The sequence below is a fragment of the Triticum dicoccoides genome, chromosome 4B (genome assembly GCF_002162155.2).
Source record: "Triticum dicoccoides isolate Atlit2015 ecotype Zavitan chromosome 4B, WEW_v2.0, whole genome shotgun sequence".
NCBI lineage: Eukaryota > Viridiplantae > Streptophyta > Magnoliopsida > Poales > Poaceae > Triticum > Triticum dicoccoides.
The window spans coordinates 115190677-115203066 of record NC_041387.1 but is presented as its reverse complement, the minus strand read 5'-3'; the positions used below and the strand labels follow the sequence as shown (position 1 = coordinate 115203066).

Sequence of the window (12390 nt, the reverse complement as noted above, 5' to 3'; positions counted from 1 at the left end):
TTTCAAGAAAGCAAATAATTGGTCTTGGAGAAACTTTGTATGCTTATTTGCTGCCATAAATTTGTGCATATAGGAACCTTTGGAAGCGTACAGATGAAGATCAGAAGAATGCTTGCGCATATTTGGATCCTTTATGGTTTAACAGTTACGTCAATGGGGACAAAGAACAGAAATCAAGAATTCTTAGATGGACAAAAAAATTGAAAATATTTTCAAGAAAATATGTGTTTGTCCCTATTGTTCGTTGGTAGGTCAGTTTTGTTTTACCTCGTGGATTAACTTATTTGATTGCGAAAGAGCAATGGGATTTCCACTTTCGTAACTGCAGGGGACATTGGAACCTCCTTGTCCTATGCCACTTTGACGAGACAGACTGCTCAGATGCAAAAAAAGGACCACGAATGCTTCTGCTGGATTCACTTAACACAACAGATCCGAAGAGGTTGGCACCTGAAATCAGAGGGTATGGTCCCTCTATACCTTCATCTCATACCTCTAATATAAGTAGAATACTGATCTTAATGATGATGCACATGTTTCGCTATATTACGGTTATCTGACTGACCACTTGTGGTGTCTAGTAGAGGATTCATATATTAGAAGGAAGATGCTGTTCTTTTGGTTGAGACTTGTATGCTTTAATGTACTGTTGAAGCAGACAACAGGGTGTCAGGGTTTCCTGTACTCCTGTTGTCACTCATGAAGATTATGCCATGAATAGTGTCCATGCCAGTGAGTCAGCCCAAGACAGTAGCAGAATATGCGCTCATCAAAATCCAGCTTCGCACATCACATCACAAATCATCTAACCCTTGCTGAACATAGTTAGTGATGTGTATTTAGCGGTCGTTGTCATTTATCCTGGGGGTTTTTAGTCTATTTTTGTTGAAAATTACTCTAGTTATAGATGTATAGGTAAATTATCTGGGGCACCCAAGGTGCCTGGGCACCTTGATTGGGTCAGACCCGTCAGTGCATTTGTTTAAAAGCAACCAGCCTTGCATTTCATTTATTCCCAAGTTTACTTGCATGCAAGACATACCATGTAAGGGATAACACCAATAGACTGAATATGCTTGTGATAGCACATAAACAACAACACTATCATGCTCACAGCCCTATAACCCCCTGTTTTCTTTTATCCTTGCTTTGCTTGGTTTATCAGATTCATTCGTGGTATTTATGAAATCGAAGAGCGGGAGGAAAGTGTGCACTTCATAAAAAAAATCCGCCTTGAGTTTCCTAAGGTATGATGTTTAATGATTGCTTTTTGAATCTAGAGTTCTTGTCATCGTCCACAACAAAACTGTGCAGGTGCCACAGCAAAATGGGGAGGAATGTGGTATATATGTTCTTTACTTCATCCACTGTTTTCTTCAAAACGGAAAATTGGCAGAAGTTCTTCAGAATAAAACACTGGAAGAAGATTTCAGCCAGCTGGTGTGTCATACTGTCATGCATTTCCATCTTCTTACCACTCCCTTGTTCTACTTAACAAATGCTTCTCTCATTTGTTGGTCTATGAATAGTTTGATGATGGCACGTTTGATCCAGAGGAACTAGAGAACTTCCGCAAGGATGTTCATGCATTCCAAGTGTATGTTTCTTACGTCATCTTTAATTCCTGCATGTTAAATTTAGTGATGTAACTGTAAAAGAATTATGACTTTGCAGGGAAAGGAGTACCGAAACCGGACAGTAGGGTGGATTGTAGCATTGTGCTGCATATATGTAGTTAGTTATTATAAGGCAGTGGAAAATTTCATCTTTGCTGGTGGCGAATTCTGAGGAACCTTGAAGGTCGTGGAGAAGCTGGTGGTAATATACAGCTTATGCAGCCGAGAGAATGCCGACTCCATGGAGCTTCGTGGCAGTTAGCAGGTGTTATATGATCTGTATTGGATTCTAGAATTGTTGTGTATGCATCTTTTGTATGATACCATGAGAGTTATCTACTTTATGGACTGGAATGATCTCAATAGTCCCAAGTCTTAAGATAGCAGCATCACGTACAATGCTTGCTAGGGGTCCAAAAAAGAAAGTAAGAACAATGCTTGCATAATGATTTTTTTTTTGATGTGATCGCACTTTTTCCGAATGTACAGTACACTTCTTAAAAAGATCCTTCGTTCCAAAGAGGCCTTGGATGTGAGCCACGGCAAAGCAAGTTTATAAATTCTACTCTCACGTAGCAGAGTTATACTGTACTGTATCTAAACATTATGAATAGTACGTAACAGTGATGTTACTGGCCTACAAAAGTAAAGGTAGTTCCCTTGCTTTTTTGTGGTCTAACTTTTGTGGAGAGACAATTTCATGCTCTTTTTCCATGTCAGCAATAAATCTCTGTAGCCCGACAAACAGTTAGTGAACATCGCACTTTTTACGTGTTCTACAAATGATAATGGGCAAACACACTTGTGGGATGTGTTAATTTGGGGAGCGTTCACTTTCTGTAGGAAGCCGCGTTGATCTATAAATAAGAGCCCCTGTGGTGGCTTACAAATTGGTGTAGGGGCACCGCAGGTGCTCTTATTAATAGATCAACGCGGCTTTTATTAATAGCCCATGTTTATCTCTCCAAGCTAGCCTCTAGGCCGCATAGTAAAAGTTGGGATGCGACTTTTGAAGGCTTGTCTCTCTGGATTTTCCATGGTTCTTTTTGGTAGAATATAGAAGGTGGTTTATGGCTGTATCGAGAGGATATGATTCCACTCCAAATTCATCGTGTGATCCCTATTTGTAGTTATGACTTTCCTACAACTCAAGAATAAGAATAAGACATATAATTTAAATACGTCGTTTTTCTTCTCCCTTTTGTATAGGGGATCACCATCCACCTTTGCTTTCAACCTTTCGGACCTAAAAACGTCCATGTGCTTGACAATCACGGTCAGTCCTCTAATCAAGTATCATTTACACTAACTCACTTAGGTAAGAATGACAAAGCTTCCTCTAGATTTGTGCACTATCAATTAGTATGCCTTTGATGCAAAATAAAGCACGAAAATTTAGAGTCAACAAGGGATCCCCCAAAATACTAGAGCAAAGTGGAGTATGACAAAAGTGTGATAATAAACATGATATCAACTTTGCACTCTAAGCGATGAACATAAAGTACAATCTCAGAAAGGTTGTGTGTGTGAGACATGGAATAAGATCAACAAGTAGAGCTCAATAAGATAACATGATAAGAGACTATAACAACAAGGATATATGATATTCCAACAAATAAGCAACACAACAATACCCAAGGTAATTTAAGCACACATAGTTTCAGACATAGAATACATTAAAGTACTTGAGCATCACCCTGCTCACACAACCACACAAAGTACACAAATACAAAAAAATTGTAAGCCATAGAAGATGCAAATAAAGACGAGGCTTGAAAATTCACCAAAAACCCAAATATTATCTGGAGCAACCGAATGGAACTCATCCTTCTCCTCCTTTGGCATTGAAACACCAAAAGGATACAAGGAGAGTGATGCTAACGTATAACCCCAAAATACTCGTCCTGATCACCAAAATCCTCGGAGCCACTTGCTTTTTCATGTGGATATGGTTAGTTACCTTCATCATCCCTTGAGATTGGATGTGCATACTCCTCACGGTGTCTTGGCTCATCCTCGAGCCATAAGGATCATCAGTTGTAGCATCCCCAACCTTGTCACAAATCCTTTGGCGAAATAGCTTCATCGTGATATCATAGAAAGTATACATGTTGGTGGTGAAGCCAATCTTCTTGGACTTGGGAGTGGGGTGGTAGCAAAACTTGATGATCTCATATAACTTAGCAACATCCTTATCATGAATCTTCACTCCATGGTAGTCACTAACATCGAAAAAATCAATCCCCAAAACATGAGCAAATATAGACAAGGGATTCTCCTCAATCTTGTGTGAACCACTCATCCAAGTCATAGGTCTCTCCGATCCATGATGGAAGTGCACGGTGGCATAAAAATGACGAATAAGCTCGGGGCAATGGTATTGATTCATAGTAATGAGCTTGTACACATCAACGGGCTTACAACAATCAGTGATGTTGGGGAAGTCATTAGGATCTTCACTTATGTGCTCAATATCTACAATCTTTTGAAGCACAACTCGAGTCTTGTGCATCTGGAATGTATCATCCCACCATATTTCTTGCTCATTCGTCCAAAATCGATCATCATCGGCGGTGACCACTATATGGATTTGCCATTCCCACTTTTACCAATTTCTTCTTTTGCAAAGTTCCATAGTCAATAGGTGATTTTTATGAAGCGCTACCAATTTCCATTAGCTTCTACCTTACCATTTTCTTCCAGACAATCTATGAATCTTCATGGATAGAGTAGCAAAAGATAAGTGCACAAGTCACACAAAGGGATGCCAGAGAGTGCAGAAAGCAGAAAATTTTGTGCAGACTTTGTACCATCTAGAGGTATGGTATGGGCATAATCTCTGGGCTGTATAACTAGGCCAGACTGACCCAAAACTGCACAAACTCTTCTACAACACATAGTGAGGGGAAATAAGGGTCATGTAATTGACTGAATTGGCCATATGGAAAATACTAACTAAACCACTCCCTAAATCTTAGTCCAAATCTCACATAAATTGTAGCAATAATGGTGAGAAATAGAGGTTAGAGAGGAACAAAGGAAGTTGGTGGAAGACAAACTTTTCCTAACTCGACGTAGGTATTCGTCTATGAAGGAGACTTAGTGGGTGGACGCACATTGTCCTTCCAACTGACAGTGAAAGGAGCAGAGGGGAACCACCAAAAAACCTCATGGAAGCTAGGGAATGGGGGAAGGCAAATCTAGACAACTGTTGGCAGGAGCAGGCCCTTAGGTGGCGAATCTGAATCGTGAGAGAGTGAGGGAGCCGAGGGGAAATGAATTTGGAATAAAACCATTTCAACTCAACCCTTAAGGTGCGGACTCCCATAATATATATGGAGGTTCGGCCCAGATTCAAGGCATGACTTCCGGTTAGCCTCTTGGTGAGATCAGTAGTTCAGGGAGCTAATGGTTTCAGATCGAGTCTTCCCAGCATGCTTGGCCTAATTCTGAGCTTTCTCAAAGATTTAGTTTGGAGGTTTCGAGTGGATCCGCGCCACACAAAAAACGCCAAACTATCCTATTTGGTTTATTGACTTGTGCAAAGTCGAAGTAGAGGGTAGATCGAAACATAGACACAAATATAAGATGTAAATATAGTGACCTAGGCATATCCAATGGAAATAACTAACTCCACATATCAACATAGGATATGATGTATCGTTTTCTCCTTTTTCTCACTGGGTTTGAAGGAGTTTAACAACATATCAAACACTTTTCTCCCCCCATTTCCCTCGCATTTGTTTTTGAGGAATTTCATCAAACATGAAGTATATTCGCAAGTACAAGCATCGATTAGGGGTGGGGAGTATTAGGATTATAATCCTAGTTAATCATCTTGAAGTATATAATCGAACGATTGCTAAATTAGCAACCATGGTCATTTGTCGTTTCCTCTCTGGTAGGCATCAGTTACCCACATCCCTAGCCAGGAGGCACCTACTCATTGCATCCTTTCTACCGCGATATATTTGTATTAAAAGGATTACATAGTTGATTCGTCTGTTCTCTATCAGTTCTCTTTTGCATTCTGCTTACAATAGGGAGTATTCCACAAAAAATAGGAAATAGCGTGATGCATACTTGTCAAGCCATTCCAATATCCACCCCATAACTCATGGGAGAGGATCGATACGATCGACAAGAGGGGGGTGAACACAAGACTACTACTTTTAAGCTTCACTAAAAATTTTAAGGATGTGAGGATAAAGTAGTTTCTCTAGATATGCAACTAGATGACCATGAGCTCTATCGCAAGAAAGCTTAAGGCAAGGTATGTTAGGCAGTAATCTATTTAGTAGTCCAACAAGCACAAAAAAGCAATATAAAGATACGAGAAAGAATTAACCACAAGTGAGTCAATGACACGATGTTTATCCCGAAGTTCACACTTCCTTGGGGAAGTTCTAATCTCTGTTGGAGTGGTCATGAAACAAAAACTTCGAAATGTCACTGAAGGCTCAACATATTATCCTCGATTCACCCCCAACAGATGAGCCTCGAATCACTCGGGGTTGGTCTTGAAGGTGACTATCACACCTTTACGTACATCTCCGAAGCACACCACAAACAGGGAAGCTTCCGAGGAACCTCTAACTGTCTAGGAGCCCAAGCTCCAAGAGTAACGAGTTGATGAAGTTGAACGAGTTGGGTAAACACAAATTAGTCTGGTAGGAATGTAGATAGGGAGAATCTCCTCCTATCCCTAAGTAATCGTAGTGTTTAGGTGGAGGAGCGAGGATATCTCAAGCTTTTAGGGTATGGTAATGGTGGAGCAAAGCTTGGTAAAGATTAGGGAGCAAGGTGAAAGAAGGGGGCTTATACCCTCCAAGGCAAAGGTAGTTGTTTCTTGTAGAAAACTCCACGCACCCGGAATGAACAAGGGTTTTGCACCTAGGGGCATCCGGCACCCAGGGGTCAGGGACCCCGGGCACCCAGAACGACTAGAGGGGAAGACCCCTACTCCGGGCACCTGGGGGGTCCAGGACCCCAGTCACCCAAACCACCTAGTGGTAGTGCGATTGCTACCTAGTGACCCCGGGCACTTGGACATCCTACTGCAGCCACTTTTAACTTGGTGAAAACCCTTCCTTTTCTCATGGGGGATTAAAAACGTGTAGGATAGAAATGTCTTTCCCAACTCACTCATGCAAAATCCCCTCTTTATAGTATGGCTTCTCCTAAGACTCAAATTAAACAAAAAAAATTCCGAGCCAAATGAAGAACAATGTCTTTTCTCCCCTTTTAACGGATCATCGAAGTCTGTAGACCCATACAAAAATCCACTATCCTGAGATAAACTTGACAACCAACATTAGATCCCACTAATGGTATTGTTATTAACACCAAAATAGTACTTTAGTGGGAATACACTTTCAATATCCCCCTTTTTGGTGAATTGGTTACAATAAGATTGCCCATTGCAATAACAAGATATGAGATAATAAAATATTTCCATTAAATACTATTAATGTAGGAGGCTCCCCTTGACGTGTGCATATATAAAAGTATGCTAGGAATCATATCACACAACAAGAAGGCTCCCCCTTGATGTGTGCATGCATAAAAGTATGCTAGGAATCATATCACACAACAAAGAAGCCCCCCAGTTATAAGCAAGTACAATGAGATGAATATGAATGACACGGATACATTGCACACGCGAGTTTGTGATTAGTCAAACATAAATAGTCACGGTGCAAAGGATCACAAACCAGAGGTGTTATGAGAGCAATAAATGTGGAGAGACTATGACATAAGTTAGAATGGTGTGAACAAACATATAACAGATACAAACACATATCACTAACTAAGGTGATAAATCAACACATAATCTTGCACAATAATAATTAAGGTAGCTCACAACCAAAGTGCCAAGATATGAAAATATAAATAAAATTATTACAAGCCCATGAAGAATCGAACATGAGAACTTTCCATTTCTCCAATCACGTGATTCTACATAGAACACTTCTTCCTCCTTTGGCATTGAGACACCAAAGAGTAAAAAGGTGATGCAAGGATATAAACCATGGGAGGAGCACTGTCAGCATCACCCTACTTGTCATCTGGCTGATAGTCCAACATGGATTGGAGTACTCAGTGGCCAGCTATCAATGTCCTCATGCCAGGTGGCTGAGGCTCCTTAGTTTTGTGTGCCCAGTTCGCCTTCTACTCTCTCCACATCTTCTATACCATGTAGATATCTATGATGTGATGCTCATGGTGGGCTTGCACATCTTGAAACACTTGTTGAAACCAAAGAATAGCTATTATTCTCCTTCTTGTCGAGTGATACGTCTCCAACTTATCTATAATTTTTGATTGTTCCATGCTATTATATTATATATCTTGGATGTTTTATATGCATTTTGGTACCATTTTATATCAATTTTTGGGACTAATCTATTAACCTAGTGGCCAGTGCCAGTTGCTGTTTTTCCCTTGTTTTTGGCTTTTTCAGAAAGGAATATCAAACGGAGTCCAAACGGAATAAAACTTTCGCAATGATTTTTCTTGGACCAGAAGACACCTACATGACTTGGAGAGTGAAGGAAATATGCCCTAGAGGCAATAATAAAGTTATTATTTATTTCCATATTTCATGATAGATGTTTATTATCCATGCTAGAATTGTATTAACCGGAAACATAATACATGTGTGAATACATAGACAATATAGTGTCACTAGTATGCCTCTACTTGACTAGCTCATTGATCAAATATGGTTAAGGTTTCCTAACCATAGACATGAGTTGTCATTTGATAAACGGGATCACATCATTAGGAGAATGATGTGATTGACTTGACCCATTCTGTTAGCTTAGCACTTGACACTACTGGAATCAGCTTCTTTGCCTTCCGCCATGGCGGACGGCAAGGGCATACATGGCGGACGGCAAATACCTTTGCCGTCCATCAGCTGACGACAACAGGTCTGGCTGGATGGGCTATGACAAAGACTTCTTTGCCCTCAGCTGGTGGACGACAAAGGTGAAACGATCTTTGCCGTCAGCCGGCTGATGGCAACGGTCCTGGATGGCACACGTGACAACGTCCGTCCGCTAGGGGGCTAACAGTGAGCTTTGCCATCAGCTGGCGAACGGCAAAGTAACCAAATAGGACAGCCCCAGGTTGAACAGGGAGCTACCACGTGGCACCTTTGCCGTCCGCTGGATGATGGCAAAATGCTTTGCCGTCAGCTGGCGGACGACAACGATCCTCTATAGCCCAATTTTTTTTGTTTTTTCTTAAATTCATTCAGTTTGAACACACAAGTTTCAACACACAAATTTCAACACACAAATTTCACAAAAGACATATCCAACACACAAGTTTCATCGTATATACATTACGTAACCAACACGTACATAGTTCCATCCATACATATTACAAAAGCTTCACATTGTTCATCCAACACCGTTATCCATACATCCATATAACAAGTTCCATCCATGCAAGTTCATCGATACAAAATAAAAGCAGAAAGGGAAAAGAAGCACTCCATCCATGCAAGCTTCTGTGAATTAAATGAGATCTACAAAATGAGAAACAAGAAAGTTAGAAGAAGAAGAACATGAAGAGAAGAAAATGAAGAAGAAGAAGAAGACTGGAATAAGAAGTAAGCATATACTTAGGTAAAATGGAGCTAACCTAGCTAATTATGCCATATTTGAGTGAACTAAGCATATTATGCCATCTTGGTCATTTTGGAGCTAACCTAGGTAAACTAGGTCATTTTGGAGCTAACCTAGGTAAACTTGGTCATTTTGGAGCTAACCTAGGTAAACTAGGTCATTTTGGAGCTAACCTAGCTAAAATGGATCATATTGGAGCTAACCTAGGTAAACTTGATCATTTTGGAGCCAACCTAGGTAAAATGGATCATATTGGAGCTAACCTAGGTTAAATGGGTCATTTTGGAGCTAGTTTAGCTAATTATGCCATTTTTGAGTTAACTAAGCATAATTATGCCAGTTTTTACACAAGTAAGCCAAGTGTATATGTCATTATTGAGCAAACCTAGGAAACTAGGCATATTAGAGATAACTTAGCAAATTAGAGCTAACTTATGTCATTTCAGAGGAAATAAAGCTAAGTATATATAGATCATTCTGGAGATCTGACATACCTGACATAGTTCACTCCTCATTCTTCTTTTCCTTCTCCTTCCTCATCCTGATGCGCCAATAGCGGCGAGGCGGTGGAGGCAATGGGATGTAGTCTTCTACCGCAATTGGCATGGTCATGTCGCCCGGATCTGGGATTGCCGGTGCCACCACCATCGCAAGGTCATTGTCAGGCACCACCACCACTGCGAGGCCATCTTCAGACAGCACCATCGCTAGGTCATCCTCAGCCACCACCATATCTTGCCCATCGTCAGCCACCATCATCGCTACGTCATCCTCATCCACCACCATCTGTTGCCCATCGTCATCCTACACCTCCTCATCCCCACTCTGCTCCTCTTCTTCCCCACTCCATTCCGGATCATCCTCGCTGCTGCTTTTGCTGCAGCCAGAGTCGCTGCTGCTTTGGCTGTAGCCAGAGTCGCTGCTGCTGCTCCCATTGCCTGACCAAATGCAACAATGACCGTTAACAATCGATGTGAGACAAAGCAAAATGTAGAGGAAGAAGAGGCAGAACGTACTGGCATCATCGTCGTCCTGGTAGCGCATGCGACACATAGTCGTGTTGAACACCTTCACGGTGAGCATGGCATAGCTGTCGTACCTGAAGAGAAGGAAGTACCCGTGACGCAGGTCGTAGGCACGGTAGAACTGCTCCCAGCGACGACAGAGGTACATGTGGCCGTACCTGATCACCAACTCCACGTCCCAAAGCCTATGAAGCCCGTTGTCCGCCTGTCGCAGCTTCACATTCTTTGGCCGATGGCCATCCAGCATCGTCATAAAAGTGTCAGGCAGCCTCTGCAGTTTGGGACAAGGAGTGATGTAGCAAACAGCAGAGTTATCATAATGAGATGGGTGAAGGGGAGATCTCTCCTTTTATATACCTGCCTCTTGGAGGAAGTCTCAAGTATGATACTGAATAACTCGGAAGCATCCAACTCGTACTCTGGTGTGGCAGAGCAGAGCCTGCGGTGACGGCCTCTCCCCATCTCTAATAAGCAGCAGAAGAGACCAATTAGTATCTAGAAGCATATCTATAAACATAGAGCCAAGTTTCTAGACATGAAAGAAAACTGAGAAAAAAAAGCAATGCATTTGTGCTCAACAACATCAACAACACTTAATTAATTTGGTAGGTTAGTTGGCAATGGCAATTGGCACCCTTCAAAACTAGGGATTTCTTTACACGTGAAAGAAAACTGAAAATGTTGAAAAAAAGAGCATAGTAATTTAAAAATAGGGAAAAAGTACACTTCTTCTTCCTCCTCTTTAATTATCTTCTTCTTCTTCTTCTTGATTGTTAATTCCTAAGGTGGAAGCAACTCTGGTTGGCAATATATAGTTGAAGTTACCAAGATCTTGTTATCACTTTCCACGGCAAATTGGTGCCAACGGTACCAAAAACATACTTAATTATTTGTAATTATGAATTCACATCACATAAATCCAATATTGTCCCATTGATATTGGTTCAAGTTTGTCTTAACTACACAAACATGTACTAAATTTCCAGGCATGTAAGGCAAATAAGCAAGGGAGGAGGTGTGGGGAGTGAGTCCTTCCTTTCCTGGTGGTAGAGCAACAACCAGCCAGCCAGCCAGACCACCAGTACCCAAGCTAACCACACACACACAGATACAAACATATTCTCTGATTCCCCTTGCACAACACAAAGATAGATAGATACTCCTAGATTATTTCCATGGTGCTGATGCCGATGCTGATGATGCATGGTGAGACAGAGAAAGAGAAGAATATGAAGAAGAAGAGGAAGATCACAACTCCCTTTACGTGAGCACAATGCCTACTGGAGAGGAGAGGAGTAGTACCCCACACCTTTTCCAGCTCCCTCCCCTGTTTGCATGCTTGCTTGCCACTTTACACTCGTTTGCATTGCACTACACACTCACCCTCAGCTCATCACCACTGATGAATTGCAATCCAGCTCATCATGATCTTCACACTCTCACACATTGTACTACTATTCAATAATTCATAACAACCTGGACATGGGGAATGCTCCCATTTGTATAGGATAAAGCTTAGGCTAACGTTTCTGCACTAGAGTCTACATACAGGTTAAGCTCATGGTATGTTTTTACTAGTTAGGAATTTCCATTTGTGCAGTGTGAAGCAAGGGATTGCAGGATTTGGCTACTATATATGCAGATTTTGCAAGATTTGTTACTAGCTACTCTTCTAAACTCTATAATGATGCAGCCTACTAAATCATAATCCTTGTGCAATGTATTATGCAGAGTCGGAATTCCCGGGCCATTTTTCCCTAACCCTGAAGATTAGCAAGATGTGTGCAGCATAGACAAATCTAACTACCATTACTTCTTCAGAGTACATTACAGTGCAAGAAATTTCTGAAGAAAACGGGATGAAGGTGGGATGGAGCATTACCTGTCTGGGGAACGGGGAGGCGGCTGCAGGTACGACTCCGGGCGGCGGTGCGGCTGCTAGTCGAACAAACAACATTGGGGAAGAGGGGCGAGCAGGGGGTACATGGCAATGGAGAAGTGGGGAGGCGCCTTACTCCGGCGGTGGTTGACGGGGAGGAGCGGCGAGTGACGCGCTGGGTCAGGTGGGACGCATCCTGCAAACCCGACGGCGGCGGCGACGAGTCGAGTGTC

At 41.8% G+C, this 12390-nt stretch overlaps 1 pseudogene; it reads left to right on the top strand.

The window, feature by feature from the left end:
• The window catches only part of LOC119292567, a 59427-nt pseudogene extending 57347 nt beyond the window's left edge, over positions 1-2080 (top strand).
• Positions 2081-12390: the final 10310 nt, after the last annotated feature.